This window comes from Sapajus apella, unplaced genomic scaffold, assembly GCF_009761245.1.
Source record: "Sapajus apella isolate SASKATOON/1434 unplaced genomic scaffold, GSC_monkey_1.0 scaffold25, whole genome shotgun sequence".
NCBI classification, from domain to species: Eukaryota; Metazoa; Chordata; class Mammalia; order Primates; family Cebidae; genus Sapajus; species Sapajus apella.
The window spans coordinates 22202391-22217378 of NW_022436965.1; the positions used below are offsets into that span (position 1 = coordinate 22202391).

Sequence of the window (14988 nt, forward strand, 5' to 3'; positions counted from 1 at the left end):
ACAGTGCAGGAAAGACCTAACTCCTGAACTCAATCACCTCCCACTGGGTTCCTCCCATGACACATGGGAATTGTGGGAGTTACAATTCAAGATGAGATTTGGGTGGTGACACAGCCAACCCATATCAGAGCCAGGATCCCACTTACTGGGGCTGAGTCCCCACTCAGCTAAGGAAAGAGAAGGTTAGAGGAGAAGAGGACTCCCAGCCTCAGATGTTCAGTGGCTTCAGAGAGTTCAAGAAAGCAGCAAGAGCAAAGGCGCCAGAGGTAAGAAGCAACAATAGGGGATTGGGAAAAGGAAGGAGCGGGGAAAGGCAGGAGGAGCAGGGTCCCAGAGGAATGACTGCCTGGCCCAAGTGGGGCCACTCACTAAATGTTTGTCATGTAACCTAAATCCTGCCGAGCCGTCTTGTGTTGCCCAGCAAAAGAGGACCAGGGAGGTTTTCTGGGAGTTCAGCAGTAAGAGATGCTCTGGGCCGGGGTGGGGGGTGGGGGGTCTCGAAGGTGGCCCATGGACCACTGGCACTAGAATTTCTTGCAGTACTTATGACACGCATAGATTGTTGACCTTTCTTCCAAACCATATCTCTGGGGAGAGGATTTTAGGACTTCCCATGTTCACAATGTTCCTCCTAGTAATTTAGAAGCACCTTTATATGTTGTCCAAGCTCCAAATCTGACCTGACCTGGGAGAATCCAGATAGAGGAAAACCCAGATCTAAGGAAAGGAAGGCAAAAAATTCAAGTTAGAAAATAAATAATGCAAAAAAAGGGGATCCCACCCTCACCCCATGAAATGTAAGATGAGTCCCCTAGAAAGAAGAATGGTAGGATGGGGGAGGCTGAGGCAGGAAGCCCACCAGCAGCCCTTAGAGCTGGATAAGCTTCAAGAGACCTTCCTGGCTGGGTGTGGAGGCTCACGCCTGTAATCCCAGCACTTTGGGAGGCCAAAGGGGGCAGATCACAAGGTCAGGAGTTCAAACCCAGCCTGGCCAACATGCTGAACCCCCATCTCTACTAAAAATACAAAAATTATCTGGGTATGGTGGTGTGCATCTGTAATCCCAGCTACTTGGGAGGCTGAGACAGGAGAATCACTTGAACTTGGGAAGCGAAGGTTGCAGTGAGCTGGAGGCTGCAGTGAGCCAAGATCGCACCACTGCACTCCAGCCTGGGTCACAGAGCAAGACTCTGTCTCAGGGGGAAAAAATAACGGATCTTCCTGTAGGGGTATTTTTCTGAGTATAGGTGTCTAGCTGGCTCACACGTACAAATAATGTAAGAAAAGAGGCAGATAGTAAGCTAATTCCTAAGGTGCTGGGTCATTGTTTTTGACCTGCAGAAACTGCTGTAGCCACCGCCATCTCTCCAGTCTGTTTCTGCTATCTGTTGCCTGCTCACCACCTTTGGATTTCATTTTGGGGTCTTGTGGTACAGACTCCTGTTCTCAGCATCTTGTTAACTTTCTGTTTTGTCTAAGCACTAGTTCACCCACCCTCAGGGATGTGGGGCAAAGTTTACTGAAAGTGAGGTAAAACACTCCCAACTTCCAGCACTGGTTGTCCTTACATATTTATTTTAATGAAATTGAAGCCTCACCATTTCACTGGGCTGTGCTCAGAATAAACTGCATAGTGTATTGTATAACTTGATTTTGATCACTGCCTGAGAATGCCAGTGACCTGTGAGAGGCCATGCTGTGAGGCTCATGTGATCAGCATGTGCTACATTGTGGATTCACCAGCATCATTTGAAAATGTGCTCTGCCATGATGACACCCATGCAGAAGCAGGCAGTTTTTGCCTTTGTACAAACAGCAGCAGACTAACTTAGGGCAGATTAATTTTTTTAGCCTGAGTATCTATTTATACTTATTTAAAGTTTAATATCCCCTATACAAATGTTCAAGAGAAAAGTCAATACATAATCTTGGTATACATTCTTAGACAATTATAACAAAATAATCACCTGAAAATGAAATTTTTGCAAATTATAAAGTAGTTGCTTGATTTTTCACCACCGCGTAATAGAAGGAAATTAGACAGCTGTAATTCCCACATGGAATTTAACCAAGAGGCTCCAGAGTCTTTTGCTCCCAACCTACTACCTCAATTCAAGAGAGGATACGGGGGCATGGTGGGAAACTTTTGGACTATAACACAGGATAATCCGGTCCATCTCCTTGACATCCTATTTTTCTTCTTTATTTTTCAAGTTCTTTGTAAAAAAGAGGTACATTTTCAACAGCCAAGCAACTGATTCCCCCTGACACTGCCAACCCTAACTCAGGCATGGTCCATCCCTGATGGTGGTCTCTCATGCTGGTTCCCTTGTGCCCAGACAAGTGCTGGGCTGGCTGCATCAGAACCCCTTGGGGTTCTTATAATGTGGTCTCCAGGCTCCACCTGAGAAGTCTCTGATTGTCCAGGTCTGGGGTCATCCAGAGGATGTATATTTCCCCCCAAGGCTCCCCAGATGGTTCTGATGCACAGCCAGGTCTGGAAACCACTAGTTTAGGTGAACATGAGTTCATTTCAATAAATCAAAATCATATGCCAAGACCATGTGTTGCTACTGGTATATACCAAATCCACTGACACACAGAGGAGTCAATAGTAGTTATGCTAATGCTTAGTAATAATGCTACCCTTTGTCTAGGAAGAAGAAAACAAACACCCACAACCTTTACCAGTGACAGTATGTATGTAACACAAGTTTAAGCAAAAAAAAGGGTGATTTATTATAAGAAAACAAGGGGCCGGGGTGCAGTGGCTCAGCACTTTGGGAGGTCAAGGTGGGAGGATCACGAGGTCAGGAGATTGAGACCATCCTAGCCAATGTGGTGAAATCCTGTCTCTCCTAAAAATATAAAAATTAGTCAGGTGTGGTAGTGTGCTCTGTAGTCCCAGCTACTCAGGAGGCTGAGATGGGAGAATCACTTGAACCCAGGAGGTAGAGGTGGCAGTGAGCTGAGATCGCACTACTGCACTCCAGCATGGTGACAGAGCAAGACTCCGTCTCAAGAATAATAAAATAAAATAAGGAACCAAGGATATCTTACAGAACCCAAGGTCCAGAGCTATAGACTAGAAAAAGAAAAACTAGAATAAAAACTATGTTGTCAGGATCCAGGTCTCTCTTTCCACCACTTTTTAGTTTGTTTTTTTTGTTGGTTGGTTGTGTTTTGATCTCTGCTTTTGTCATTACCACCCTTTTATTTTATATCTGCAATGTGGGTGTCTCCGCTTTCCTGGACACGCGGACCAAACACAGCATCCTCAGCCTCTGGTTTGACATACTTTCTTGTGTTTGTTTCCAACAAAGACTGGCTAGAGCAGTCAGAGGATGCACATTGGTGTGCTACAACAGGCGTGGCCTGCAATGGTGTTTGCTTTGAACCACACAATTTTTTTTCAAATATAAAATAATTATTTCGAGATTTCATATGAAAACATAAATTCTAGACTTCTGTAAATATCAGAAAATCTGGCAAACTGGGATTACATGTGGCAACAATTGGCTGGAGTTGAATGATGGCCACCTCCTTGGCACAGAGCATGTGCTCTCCAGTTTGCCACCATCTCTATTGTATATGTCTTAGCTCAGGCTTCTCCATCCAGAATACCACAGACTGGGTGGTGCAAACAAGAAACATTTATTTATCACAATTCTGGAGGCTGGGATGTCTGAGACCAGGGTGCCAGCATGGTTGGTTTCTGGTGAGGGCTGTCTTTCTGGTTCTCTCACATGCCAAAGAATAGAGAGAGGAAGGAATTTCTCTCATGTCTCTTCTTACAAGGGCACTAATTCTATCACGAGATCTCTACACTTATGAGCTAATTACCTCCTAAAGGCCCATCTCCAAATACCATCACATTATGGGTTAGGATTTCAACATATGAATTATGGCAGGTACTATGGTCTCAAAATCTCATGTGGAAATTAAATTGCCAGTATAACAGTATTAAGAGGTGATTCGGAATGAATTAATGTCATTATCACAGGAGCAGTTAGTTATTGTGGGAATGGGTTCCTGATAAAAGGATACATTCTGGCCCCCATCCTCTCTTTGTCTTGCATGCTTGTCTGCCCTTCTGCCTTCTGCCCTTCACCATGGGATAATGCAGCACAAAGGCCCTCACCAGATGCCAGCACCATCTGGACTTCCCAGCCTCCAGAACCATGAGCCAAATAAACTACTTTTTATAAATCACCCAGTCTGTGGTATTCTGTTATAGCCGCACAAAATGAACTAAGCCAGGGAACACAAACATCCAGTTCATAGCAGGATCCCAGACCCCAAGGTCATGGATCAGATGCTGTCTACCGTAACAGTGTCTTACTGGTTTCCTTATACCTGGTAAGTATCACTCATTATGTTACCTGCTAGACCCTTGCAAGCATTTTAATTAGCAACCCCACTGAATTTTCTGAGTGTATATTCTAAACTCCACAGAAAAAAATTAGACTAACCAGCATGATCATGTATCTGCCCCTGGTTCAATCAGCTCAGCCATGATAGGATGCATATAGCTCAGGACCTACTAAGCAAAACCATGGGAGCAGAAATTCTGAGAGGGAAGTGAGGGCAAGCTCTCCAAGAAGACAGTATGGGGAGGGAGGAAATGGTTTGATGACGGCTCGTGTATACCTGCCATTGGTTTCACTCTTAGGATTCATGCTCTTATCCTTCCATATTTTATATGGGCAGAGATAAGCCTTCTATGACCACACCACAAATATTTTGTGCAAGATAGACAACAGAGTTTATGGGTGTAATCTGAGTTGGTGGACAGTGCAGAGGTCTGGATGGGTTTTTTATTTTGTTTTCTTTTAAGAGATGCTATGGTATAAGCTCTACAAAGGCAAGAATTTTTGTAAGCTTAGTTTTCTGATTGATCTCAATCACCTAGAATAGTGCCTAACTCACAGATGTGCCCTATACACATTGAGTGAGCAAGTGAATCAATGAACTGAATCTCTGTCATATGTTGAAGAGCTATGGTTTTCAGCTGGGAGTGCCTCTTAGAATTACTTGGAAAGTTTTTAAAAGTACAGACTTGCTGGGTGTGGTGGCTCACACCTGTAATCCTGCACTTTGGGACTTTGGGAGGCTAAGGTGGGAGGATTGTCTGAGCTCAGGAGCTAGAGACCAGCCTGGGCAACATGGTGAAACCCCGCCTACACTAAAATACAAAGAATTAGCTAGGCATGGTGGCATGCACCTGTAGACTCACTTACTCGGGAGGCTGAGACACGAGAATTGCTCGAACCCAGGAGGCAAAGGTTGTAGTGAGCCAAGATCACGCTGGGCAATAGAGTGAGACTCTGTCTCAAAAAAAAAAAAGAAAAAAAAAGTAGACTCCTTGGCCATATCATAGACCTACTAAAATAAACTTTCCATAGGTAGGGCCAAGGAGTCTACAGTTTTGGAAAAGCATACTAGGAGATTTTTATGAACAAGGGTTGTTTTTAAAAACAAACAACAACAACAAAAAACTGTAAGATCTTTTCCATGGTCTCAGATTCTTTTACAAAATTCCCTGAAATAACTAAAGAACCAGGGGAAGGGAGAGAGGCAGAGGGAAAAGGGATAAACAGGAAAATTGAAAACAAAGGAAATAGAGGGAAACAAATTTTCAAATATGTTAGAAGCATTTCTATCTATGTTACTTGCTTAGTACAAGCTAAATTAACACAAAATTAGATTTAAAATACCCTTAAAAACAATTTGTACAATTTTCTTGTGAAAAATCAAGCAACTATTTTATAATTTGCAAAAATTTCATTTTCAGGTGGTTATTTTGTTATAATAATTGTCTAAGAATGTGTACCAAGATTATGTATTGACCTTTCTCTTGAACATCTATATAGGGGATATTAAACTTTAAATAGGTATGAATCGTGGTTCTGTTCTTAAACTAGGCCCACGACTGCCAACAATCATTCTTCCTGGGCTGCTGAGACCAGAAAATAAAAGTGCCTTCCAAATGGTGAATGGGCATTGCTCAATGACTGCTAATAGGTATTCCACATACTGGGTAACAGTTTTTGGGTGAGTTAGAAAAAAATCCAGATTTTATCGAGTTTATTGTTAATTATATTCTGTCAGGAAAGGAACCACCTGGCGGAAGGGAGGAGAAAAGAGTTCAAACTCATTTGCAAAGTTGTGTGTCTCTTCCCAGCTTAGGACTCATTGCTTACAAAATCTCTTGAGAGAGTAGCCTGGAACACCATGTGTGGCAGTTTTCTAATTAAGAGATACACGACAACAGGGAAAAGTATATGAGTATTACTCAAGTATCACAGAGAGATAGGAAACGGGAAAGGTATATGAGCATTATTCAAGTATAACAGAGAAATACGAAACAGGGAAAGGGTATGTGAGCATTACTCAAGTACCACCGAGAGATACGAAACAGGAAAAGTATGTGAGTGTTGTGCAAGTACAACTGAGAGATACGAAATGGGGAAAGACACTCAGGTACAACTGAGAGATACGAAGCAGGGGAAAAGTACATGAGCTTTACTCAAGTATAACTGAGAGACGCTATACGGGGGGAACGTATGTGAGCATTGTCTAGAGCTGATCTGTGAGGTGCAATGGGCATTGTCAGATTCAGGCCCCCAGAGTCTGGTTACCTTGAGAGAGGGCCAGACACTATCGCCCTGAGAGGACACGGAGAGAAGCAGCAGGAAGCTGTTTGTCCCTTGATATGATGAATCCTTGGGTAATTTTGGAAGTTATCTGGCCTTCTGTGGAGAAAGACAAAGAATCAGTCCAGTTATTTCTTTGCCCTCCTATCCCCAGAGGTGACTGAATTTTATCTGCCCCTGTCCAGGGCACCTCATTCTTGTAACTTCTGTGATCATTCTGGTGCTCTCCTCTAAATCTTCCCCAGGGCTCACTTCTCTCGAATTCCGGGCCTGAATTTGCAGCTTCGTCTGGATATCTCCCTCCATGTATGTCTTTCTCTCCTACATGTACCTCAAACCTCTCCATCCACCAAGCCAACTGGCTTCTCATCCTTCATTGCCCATTTCCCTTAACCTCTCTTACAGGCTAGAAACTTTGCAGTCCTCTCTGACAGGTTCCATGTAGGCTCAGCCTCAAAAAGCCTATCATGCCTGCACCCCGTCCCCAAAGCATTTCTTCTAGCCAGCGTGCCCCGCTCAGACAAGGTGACCTTGCCTCCCTGTCCACCACTGATTGGACTCGAAGCACCGGCAGCCAAATTACTGAGACTGTTACCTCACAGAGACAATGGATCTAAACTGAATTGTCAAGACCTTCCCTCTCAAAGTTCCAACTAGAGATTCAGAGAGCAAGTGGATTCGCCAGTGGGGAGTAGAAGTTAAAAGGCACATAGAGGAAAGATGAGAGGCAGATATCAAATCATGTGCCACAAGGCTGCAAAAGCTTAGGGGAAGCAGGTTGTGAGACAAAAGAAGTCCTGAGTAGCAGGCTACAGAGCAGTAGCAGATAGAAGACCAATGGCGTGCTGCCGCTGAGGGATGGCAAGGCGACCTCCTAATAACGCTTCTTCTAGTGCCTGAACAGTGCTTGGCTTATAGCTTTTCCTCTGTCCTCATTCCCCTTGTTCGGTGCATTTGAGCGAGAGTCTGTTTTGCACAATTCAGAGTCTGACACTTCCCCCAACCTCTCAGACCCCAATTCAACTGGTAAACAAATACCAGAAGTTCTACCTCTAGCATGTCTACTAACTGCCACCTCCTCTCTCTCCCCTTTGGCACTGCTCAGTCTAGACCCTTGCTTTTTGTGGGTTTCTTGTTTTGAGACAAAGTCGGGCTCTATCACTCAGGCTGGAATGCAGTGGCGCAATCTCGGCTCACTGCAACCTCCACCCCCCCAGGCTCAAGCCATCCTCCCACCTCAGCCTTCCAAGTAGCTGGGACTGTAGGCGCACACCACCACACCAGCCTACTTTTTGTATTTTTTGTAGAGACAGGGTTTTGCCATGTTGCCTAGGCTGGTCTAGAACTCATGAGCTGAAGCAATCTGCCTGCCTTGGCCTCCCGGAATGCTGGGATTACAGGTCTGAGCTACTGCAACCGGCCAGACCCTTGTTCTGTCTCACCTAGCCTGCTGTATGAGCCTCTTGACAGTCCCCATTTCCTCCCTCACACAGCCTTCAGGGATCCTGTTTAATGCATGTTTCAATGCTTTGGTCCTTGATCATCTTTAACAGGTTTCCTATTGCTGACAGGTCAGTCTGCATTTCTTGACAGGGCATTCAAGGCTGATTATGATTTGGCTGCAAATTTCTCTTCAGCTTTAGCTTTCGCTGTATTTATCTTAGTTACCTCTTGCTGCATAACCTATTACCCTGGATTTAGCAGTTTAAAACAATAAACATTTATCATCTCGCATGACTTCTGGGCTCTTGAGAACAGCTCGGCTGGGAGGTTCTGGCTGAGGGTCACTCCCAAGGTTGTGGTGAAGCTGTGATCCAGGGCTGCAGTTGTCTGAAGGTGATGGAGGATCCATTTCCAAGGTCACTCATATGCTGCTGAAACCTCAGTTCCTCAATATGTGGGTCTCTTCATAGGGTGAGTGATCCAAGACAGAAAATGCATATGAGACAGTGACCAAGATGGAAGCTGCAGCCTCTTCTATAGCTTATTTCAGAAGTGGCACACCATCCCTTCTACTGTGTTCCACTGGTTGCACAGACCAGCCCTGATACTGTGTGGGAGAGGAGTATAGAAACATGCAAATACTGGGAGGTAAGGGTTCCTGGGGCCATAGTTGGCGCTGGCTACCTCAGTCACCCTCTACAAACTTTTGCTTTCTGACGTGTCATACCCTAGCATGACTCTGGGCGTTAGTTCAAGTGAATTCTTTCCGCCGAGGAGACTTTTTATGTATCAAAATCCTATTCATTTTTTTTTTTTTTTTGAGACAGAGTCTCACTCTGTTGCCAGGCACCAGGCCGGAGTGCAATGGCGTGATCTCAGCTCACCGCAACCTCCGCCTCCTGGGTTCAAGCAATTCTCCTGCCTCAGCCTCCCAAGTAGCTGGGACTATAGGCACACACCACCACGCCCAGCTAATTTTTGTATTTTAGTAGAGACAGGGTTTCACCATGTTGGCCAGGATGGTCTCGATCTCTTGACCTTGTGATCCACCCGCCTCGGCCTCCCAAAGTGCTGGGATTACAGGCTTGAGCCACCGCGCCCAGCTCTATTCATTTTTTAATGCCCAGAACAGTCACCTCCTCCTTGAATCTTTGATTTCTACAGGCAGAATAAATCACTTTTCTCTTTGAACTGACACAGTCCTCTGCTTTCTGTGTTTGACTCCATCTTGTGCAATAGTTACCAGTTTACATGTTTGTCTGCTTTCTAAAGGAGCAGGATCTTTCTTTACTTATTATTTCTATTATATTCACCGAAGAAAACTCAGAATATCAATAAGAACAACAACAAAAAAAGAAAAAAGAAAAGTGACCTGAAATCTCAGAAATTACCCAGAGACCATCCCTGTAGGGCTGGAGCCTGGGCCAATACCATGGAGGGCGATACAAATGACCGGGGCCTGATGGTCAGGGAGGGGCCAGGGCCCACCGTGCTTTACAGTTCCAGCAGCTAGGCCCTTACTGGAAGGATCCCTCATGTGTGTTCACCAGGACCACGTCTCCTCTCAGATGCTGCCTGCAGAGGGCTGCTCTAACGGCCTGGCTCACCTGTGATGGGTGCAGTGTAGAAAAAAGAGCACATATAGCCTTGGGATTTTCTGGTTCTCACGTTGACAAGCTGTACAACTGGGAAACTTACTTCAACTCTCAGAGCTGCAGGTTACTTATCTGTACATCAAGTATCATCTGACCTGCCATTGAGGTTTTGCACAAGGCCTGGCACATCATAGTCACTCAAAAGTGATAGGTTTCTGTCCCTTTCCTCGGAAACAAATTATAATAGATGGTTCCTGTTATGGACTGCACATGTGTGTCCCTGTCCAAATTCCTGTTGAAATCCTAATCTCCAGTGTGATGGTATTAGAATACAGAGTCTTTAGGAGGTAATTAGGTCACGAAGGAGGAGCCCTCTTCTAAGAAGAGACATGAGAGAGCTTGATCTCACTCTGCTGTCCATCATCTGAGGATACAAGGGAAGGTGGCCATCTACAACCCAAGCCCTTCTTGGGCCCTCACCAGACATTGGATCTGCCAGCACCTTGACCTTGGACTTCTCAGCCTCTAGAACTATGAGAAAGCAGTGTTTATTGTTTAAGCCACCCATTCTATAGCAAATTGTTATAGTAGCCCAAACTGAATAAGACAGAAATTGGTACTGAGAAGTGGGGTGCTGCTATGACAAATACCTGAACATGTGGAAATGGCCGTGGAACTGGGTAATGGGTAGAGGCTGGAAGACTTGAGGTACATGCTAGAAAAACCCAGTATTGCTGCAAAGGGACAGCTAAAGGGAGGTCTTTGAGGGCTCACAAGGAGAAGAGAAGAGCTGTAGAGAAATTGTATTTTTTGGAGAATACACAAGTTATCATGAGCATAATATTGGTTGAACTATGGATGGTAAAGACCATTCTGACGAGGTCTCAGGTGGAAATAAGGAACACATAGGACAATAAAGAAAAGGCCATCTTTGTTATAGAGTAGCAAAGAGCTTGGCTGAATTGCATTCAAATTCTAGTGTTTTGTAGAAGGTAGAACTTGCAAGCAATGATTCTGGATATTTAGCTGAGCAGATTTTGAAGTAAAATGTTGAAGGAGAGGCATGGTGTCTCCTGACTGCTTGTGGTAAAATGCAAGAGGAAAGAAATGATTTAAGGACAGAATTGTTAAGCAAACAGGAACTACAACTTAAAGATTTGGAAAATTCTCGGCCTTTTTGTAACACGAAATTGAGACAGTGTGTTCAGAAGAAAACACTGAGGAGGAGGCAGACTGACCCTTTGATAAGGAGATTAGTGCAGGTGTGAAGCATGGACTTGGTACTGAGAAGTGGGGTGCTGCTGTAACAAATACCTGAGCATGTGGAAATCAGCCCCCTCAAAAAACATTAGGAATAGAGGTGAGATTATACCAGCAGAAACACTGCCAGCTGAGACAAAAAGAAACAGAGAAAACAGGAAGAAACAAGGGAGAGGGGGAGGGAGGAAGGGAGGAAGAGAGAGAAGGAAGGAAAGTAGGAAGGCATGCAGGCCAGAAGGAAGGAAGGGAGGAAGGAAAAAACGGAGGGAGGGAGGAGAATGGAGGGAAGGGAAGGAAAGGACATGGAAAGAAAGCCCTCCAAAGCTGATTCACAGAACACCAGGCAACTGCCTAGGTTTCAACAGGGCAGAGGGCCTTCAAAAGAAACCATGACAACAGTGCCTCACAGAGCTTTGTCGGACAGATCGTCAAGCCAAAGAGTATTATTCTCAGGCCTTAAGACCTCATGGGATCTGCCTTGCTAGATTTTGGACTTACTGAGTCCCCATCACCTCTTCCTTCTCTCCAACTTCTCCCTTCTGGAATGGGACTGTCTATCCAACCATACTGCACTTTTGAAGCGCATAACTTGTTTTGTTTCACAGGTTCACAGATGCAGAGGAATTTTGCCTCAGGATGAATTGCACCTGATTTAGATAATATTTCAATGAGACTTTGGACTTTAGAGTTGATGCTGCAACCAGTTAAGACTTTTGGGATTGTTGGAATGCAGTGCATGTATTTTGCACATAAGAAGAACATGAAGTTTGGGGGGCCATGGGGAGAATATTATGGATTGTATGATTTTGTCTCCCCAGAATACATATGTTGAAATCTAATCCCCATTGTGATGGTGTTAGGTGGTAGGAACTGGAGGTAATTAGGTTATAAGTGTGGAGACCTCATATAAAGGATTAGTGCCCTTATAAGAAGAAACCCAAGAGTTTGCTTCCTCTCTCTGCTCTCCAGCATGTGAAGATAGAACAAGAAGATGGCCATCTGCAAACCAGGAAGAGAGCCCCCATCAGACACTGGATCTGCCAGCCCCTTCACAGCCTGGACTTCACAGCCTCCAGATCTGTGAGAAATATATATGTTTTTTAAACCACCCAGTCCGTGGCATTTTGTTATAGCAACCTGAACTAAAACAGTTGCTACTGAGCTCTGTTCAGAGCTCCAGATGTCCTGTGCTGGCACTGGACAGGGTGCTCTCCTGGGCCATTTCATCAGCTCAGAGGCCTCACCTTCCACCATGTGCTGAGACCTCAAATCTACATCACAGTGAGAACTCCCCTGAGGTCTAGGCTGTTAAATTGTAAGATTATGACAGCTTTCATCACCTCACCTGCCTCGTGGCCTTTACTCACCCTTCAAAATGATTGTTGTGTTAGTCACTGAAGGATGTGGCTGGCATGAGAGTACGGTATACAGACTCTGCAGCTGGACTGCCTGGGCTCTGCCCTGGTCCCACCATTAACTAGCTGGTACCGTGGACAGATTATGATCTCCTCGGTGCCTCAGCTCCCTCATCTCTAGAATGAGGGGTAATGATAGTGTCTCCCTGATAGATTGGATAAGAGGATTAGATGAGTTTAACAGATGTAAAGTACTTACAACAGTTCTTGGCACATAATAACCCCTTACTATATCAGGAACTAGCTTATTCTGTGCTTCTTAGTGTTTTAATTTAATCCTCAGAATAGCTCGATGAGGCTTTGAGAGAACTTGCCCAGCTCCAGAGCTTAAGCGCTCAACTCCATGCTGTTTTCTTGTCTTAAAGCGTAAGCGCTGTTGAGTCTTGGCTGACCCCTGGCAGAGCCAGGCGCTCCCTCCTCTGCGTCGTCACTGCATTCCAGGCCTGCTCACCCTACTGCCGGCTTGCGTGCCAGCTCTCCACTAGGCCACCAGCTGCGTCTCACCTGTAAACATCAGGCTCTGCTTGTCTCATTCTTGCCATAGAATCCCTGGTCCAGTTATATGCAAGCTTAGTACATGTTGTTAAAGAAAAGATTCAATAAACGAACTCATAAACATACTCATTGAAATGGCTGCTTTACCTTCTTTCTTCTTCCAAATAGTGTATAAGAGGCAACTTATTTTAAATTAATGTTTCATTACAAAAGTGTTGCAGGTTCATCATAGAAAACTTATCTGTTTATATATGCACGTGCACACACTCACAAAGAGGTATCTTAAATGTGGCCCTTCCAGAGGCCTTGTCCTCATCTTTGAGTCCACACTATATGTAACTCACAGGTTTTTAATAAACTTTTTATTTAAGAGTATTTTTAGATTACCAGAAAAATTGTAAAGATAGCACAGAGAGTTCCCATACACCCCACACCAAGCATCCCCTATTACTGGTATCTAACATTAGGGATGGTACGTTTGTCCCAATCAATGAACCAATTTTGGCACATTTTTATTAACTGAGGTCTGCACTTCATTCAGATTTTCTGTTGCCCCCTAATGCCCCTTTTTTTGTCCCAGAATCCCATCCAGTTTACCACAATCTACTCAGTTGTCATGTCTACTTATGCTCCTTTTGGCTGTGACAAGTTTCTCAGTCTTTTAGGATCTGAAAAAATACTCCCCACCATGGCGCCAGCTGGCGTGCTTTCCCTGAAAGGAATATTCAAACGAAGCTTCTGGAGATTAAGCAGGAGCCACAGAACTAGTTGGTCGAAGAGACTGAATTAAACTGTATACTTCCTGACGTCCTGGTGGTGAGAATGTCCAACCACATGGGGAGGGTGGGGCCATGGCCAGGGAAGGAGGCAGACACAGCACAGCTCAGAGCCACCCCATAGCAGTGACTTGTTAGCTGGTTAGACCAATTTTTTGGTGGTTTCTTCTCCCTGTTCTTGCGTTAGGCCCTCCCAAGCCTATGATCTCTCAGGTGAGAGCTATTCTCCTCCTACCTTGCTAACTCTCTGCTTTCCTCTGGAATCAGACACTTGCCTTCCATTCCCCACTGTCTAGCCCCTGCCTCTCAACCAAGTATTTTCATGGCAATCCTAAATCTGGGAGATCAAAATTAATATCCCATCTTGTCCTTAGGCCAGAGTTAATCACATTAGCCACACTCCTTGGTGTCCTCACATACCCCTTTCTTTTAAAGTTGTATTTATTTATTTACTTTTTACTGGTCATCCCCGCATTAGGACTCCCTTTCTTTTTCAAGTCTCTTTTTATTTCTCCTTCCTTTCTCTTTCTCTCCACTCTCCTTATCCCAGCTCCTCTCCCACCACTGGACTAGGAGAGGATTGGGAGCAAACAAACAAAGAAAAAACCACAGAATTTTTAAGCCTGTCACCTCTGGTCTATTTCTTTTCATCTCCTAAGCTAAATTCCAAATGGGTAATTGCATTAGTCATCCCCCAATCCAGCCTTCCCTATGGAGTCAGCCCCTGAGCTCTCTCTCCCTCATTCTTTCATGAAGTTGAGGCACAGTTTATAAAAGCCCCCACTCCTAATTTCTCAGTCTGTACCCTCTCTGGAACTTGCCCCTTTCCAGAGACCATTCTAATCTTACCTGAAGCTGCAAAGGCTTCTGGAACATAACCTTTCTCCTTGTCACACCTTGCAGCCAGTGAAGGACACAGAAAGCTATCTGCTACTGCTGCTTCTCCGAGGAAAGTGAGTCAGAGAGCACTGGGGAAGTCCTGCTGAGAAAGGGGCCAGGGCATGGGCTAAGATGGGATAGAACGTGACAGGGGATTTAGGAAAGCTTGGGCTGGATGTGAAGCACAACCAAACTGAATTGCAGTGCTGATGATTACAAACAAAATAACAGTTTGTCAATTTCCCCTACAAATTTGACGTTTTCTCCAGGATAGCTCTAGCTTCTGTTCTGTGGACAGGGCCTGGACAATTTCCTTAAGACCATTCATCATATCTTCCTATCTGGTTCCGGCCCCAAAATACATGCTGAGATACGTGAAGAAGCCACCACCTCTCCCTGGGGAGTTTCCCTCTCATTGGACCTCCTTGTTGTGTTTTGTGTTAGTCCGCTCTGACGCTGCTAATAAAGA

At 44.8% G+C, this 14988-nt stretch overlaps 1 long non-coding RNA gene across 1 annotated transcript; it reads right to left on the minus strand.

Annotated features, from left to right (window-relative positions):
• Window positions 1-47: 47 nt before the first annotated feature.
• Window positions 48-14583, minus strand: LOC116559984. Its single transcript, XR_004272717.1, has 3 exons — window positions 14490-14583; window positions 6642-6755; window positions 48-717 (listed from the first exon to the last, which is right to left on the minus strand). It is a non-coding gene; the product is annotated as an uncharacterized LOC116559984 (long non-coding RNA).
• Window positions 14584-14988: the final 405 nt, after the last annotated feature.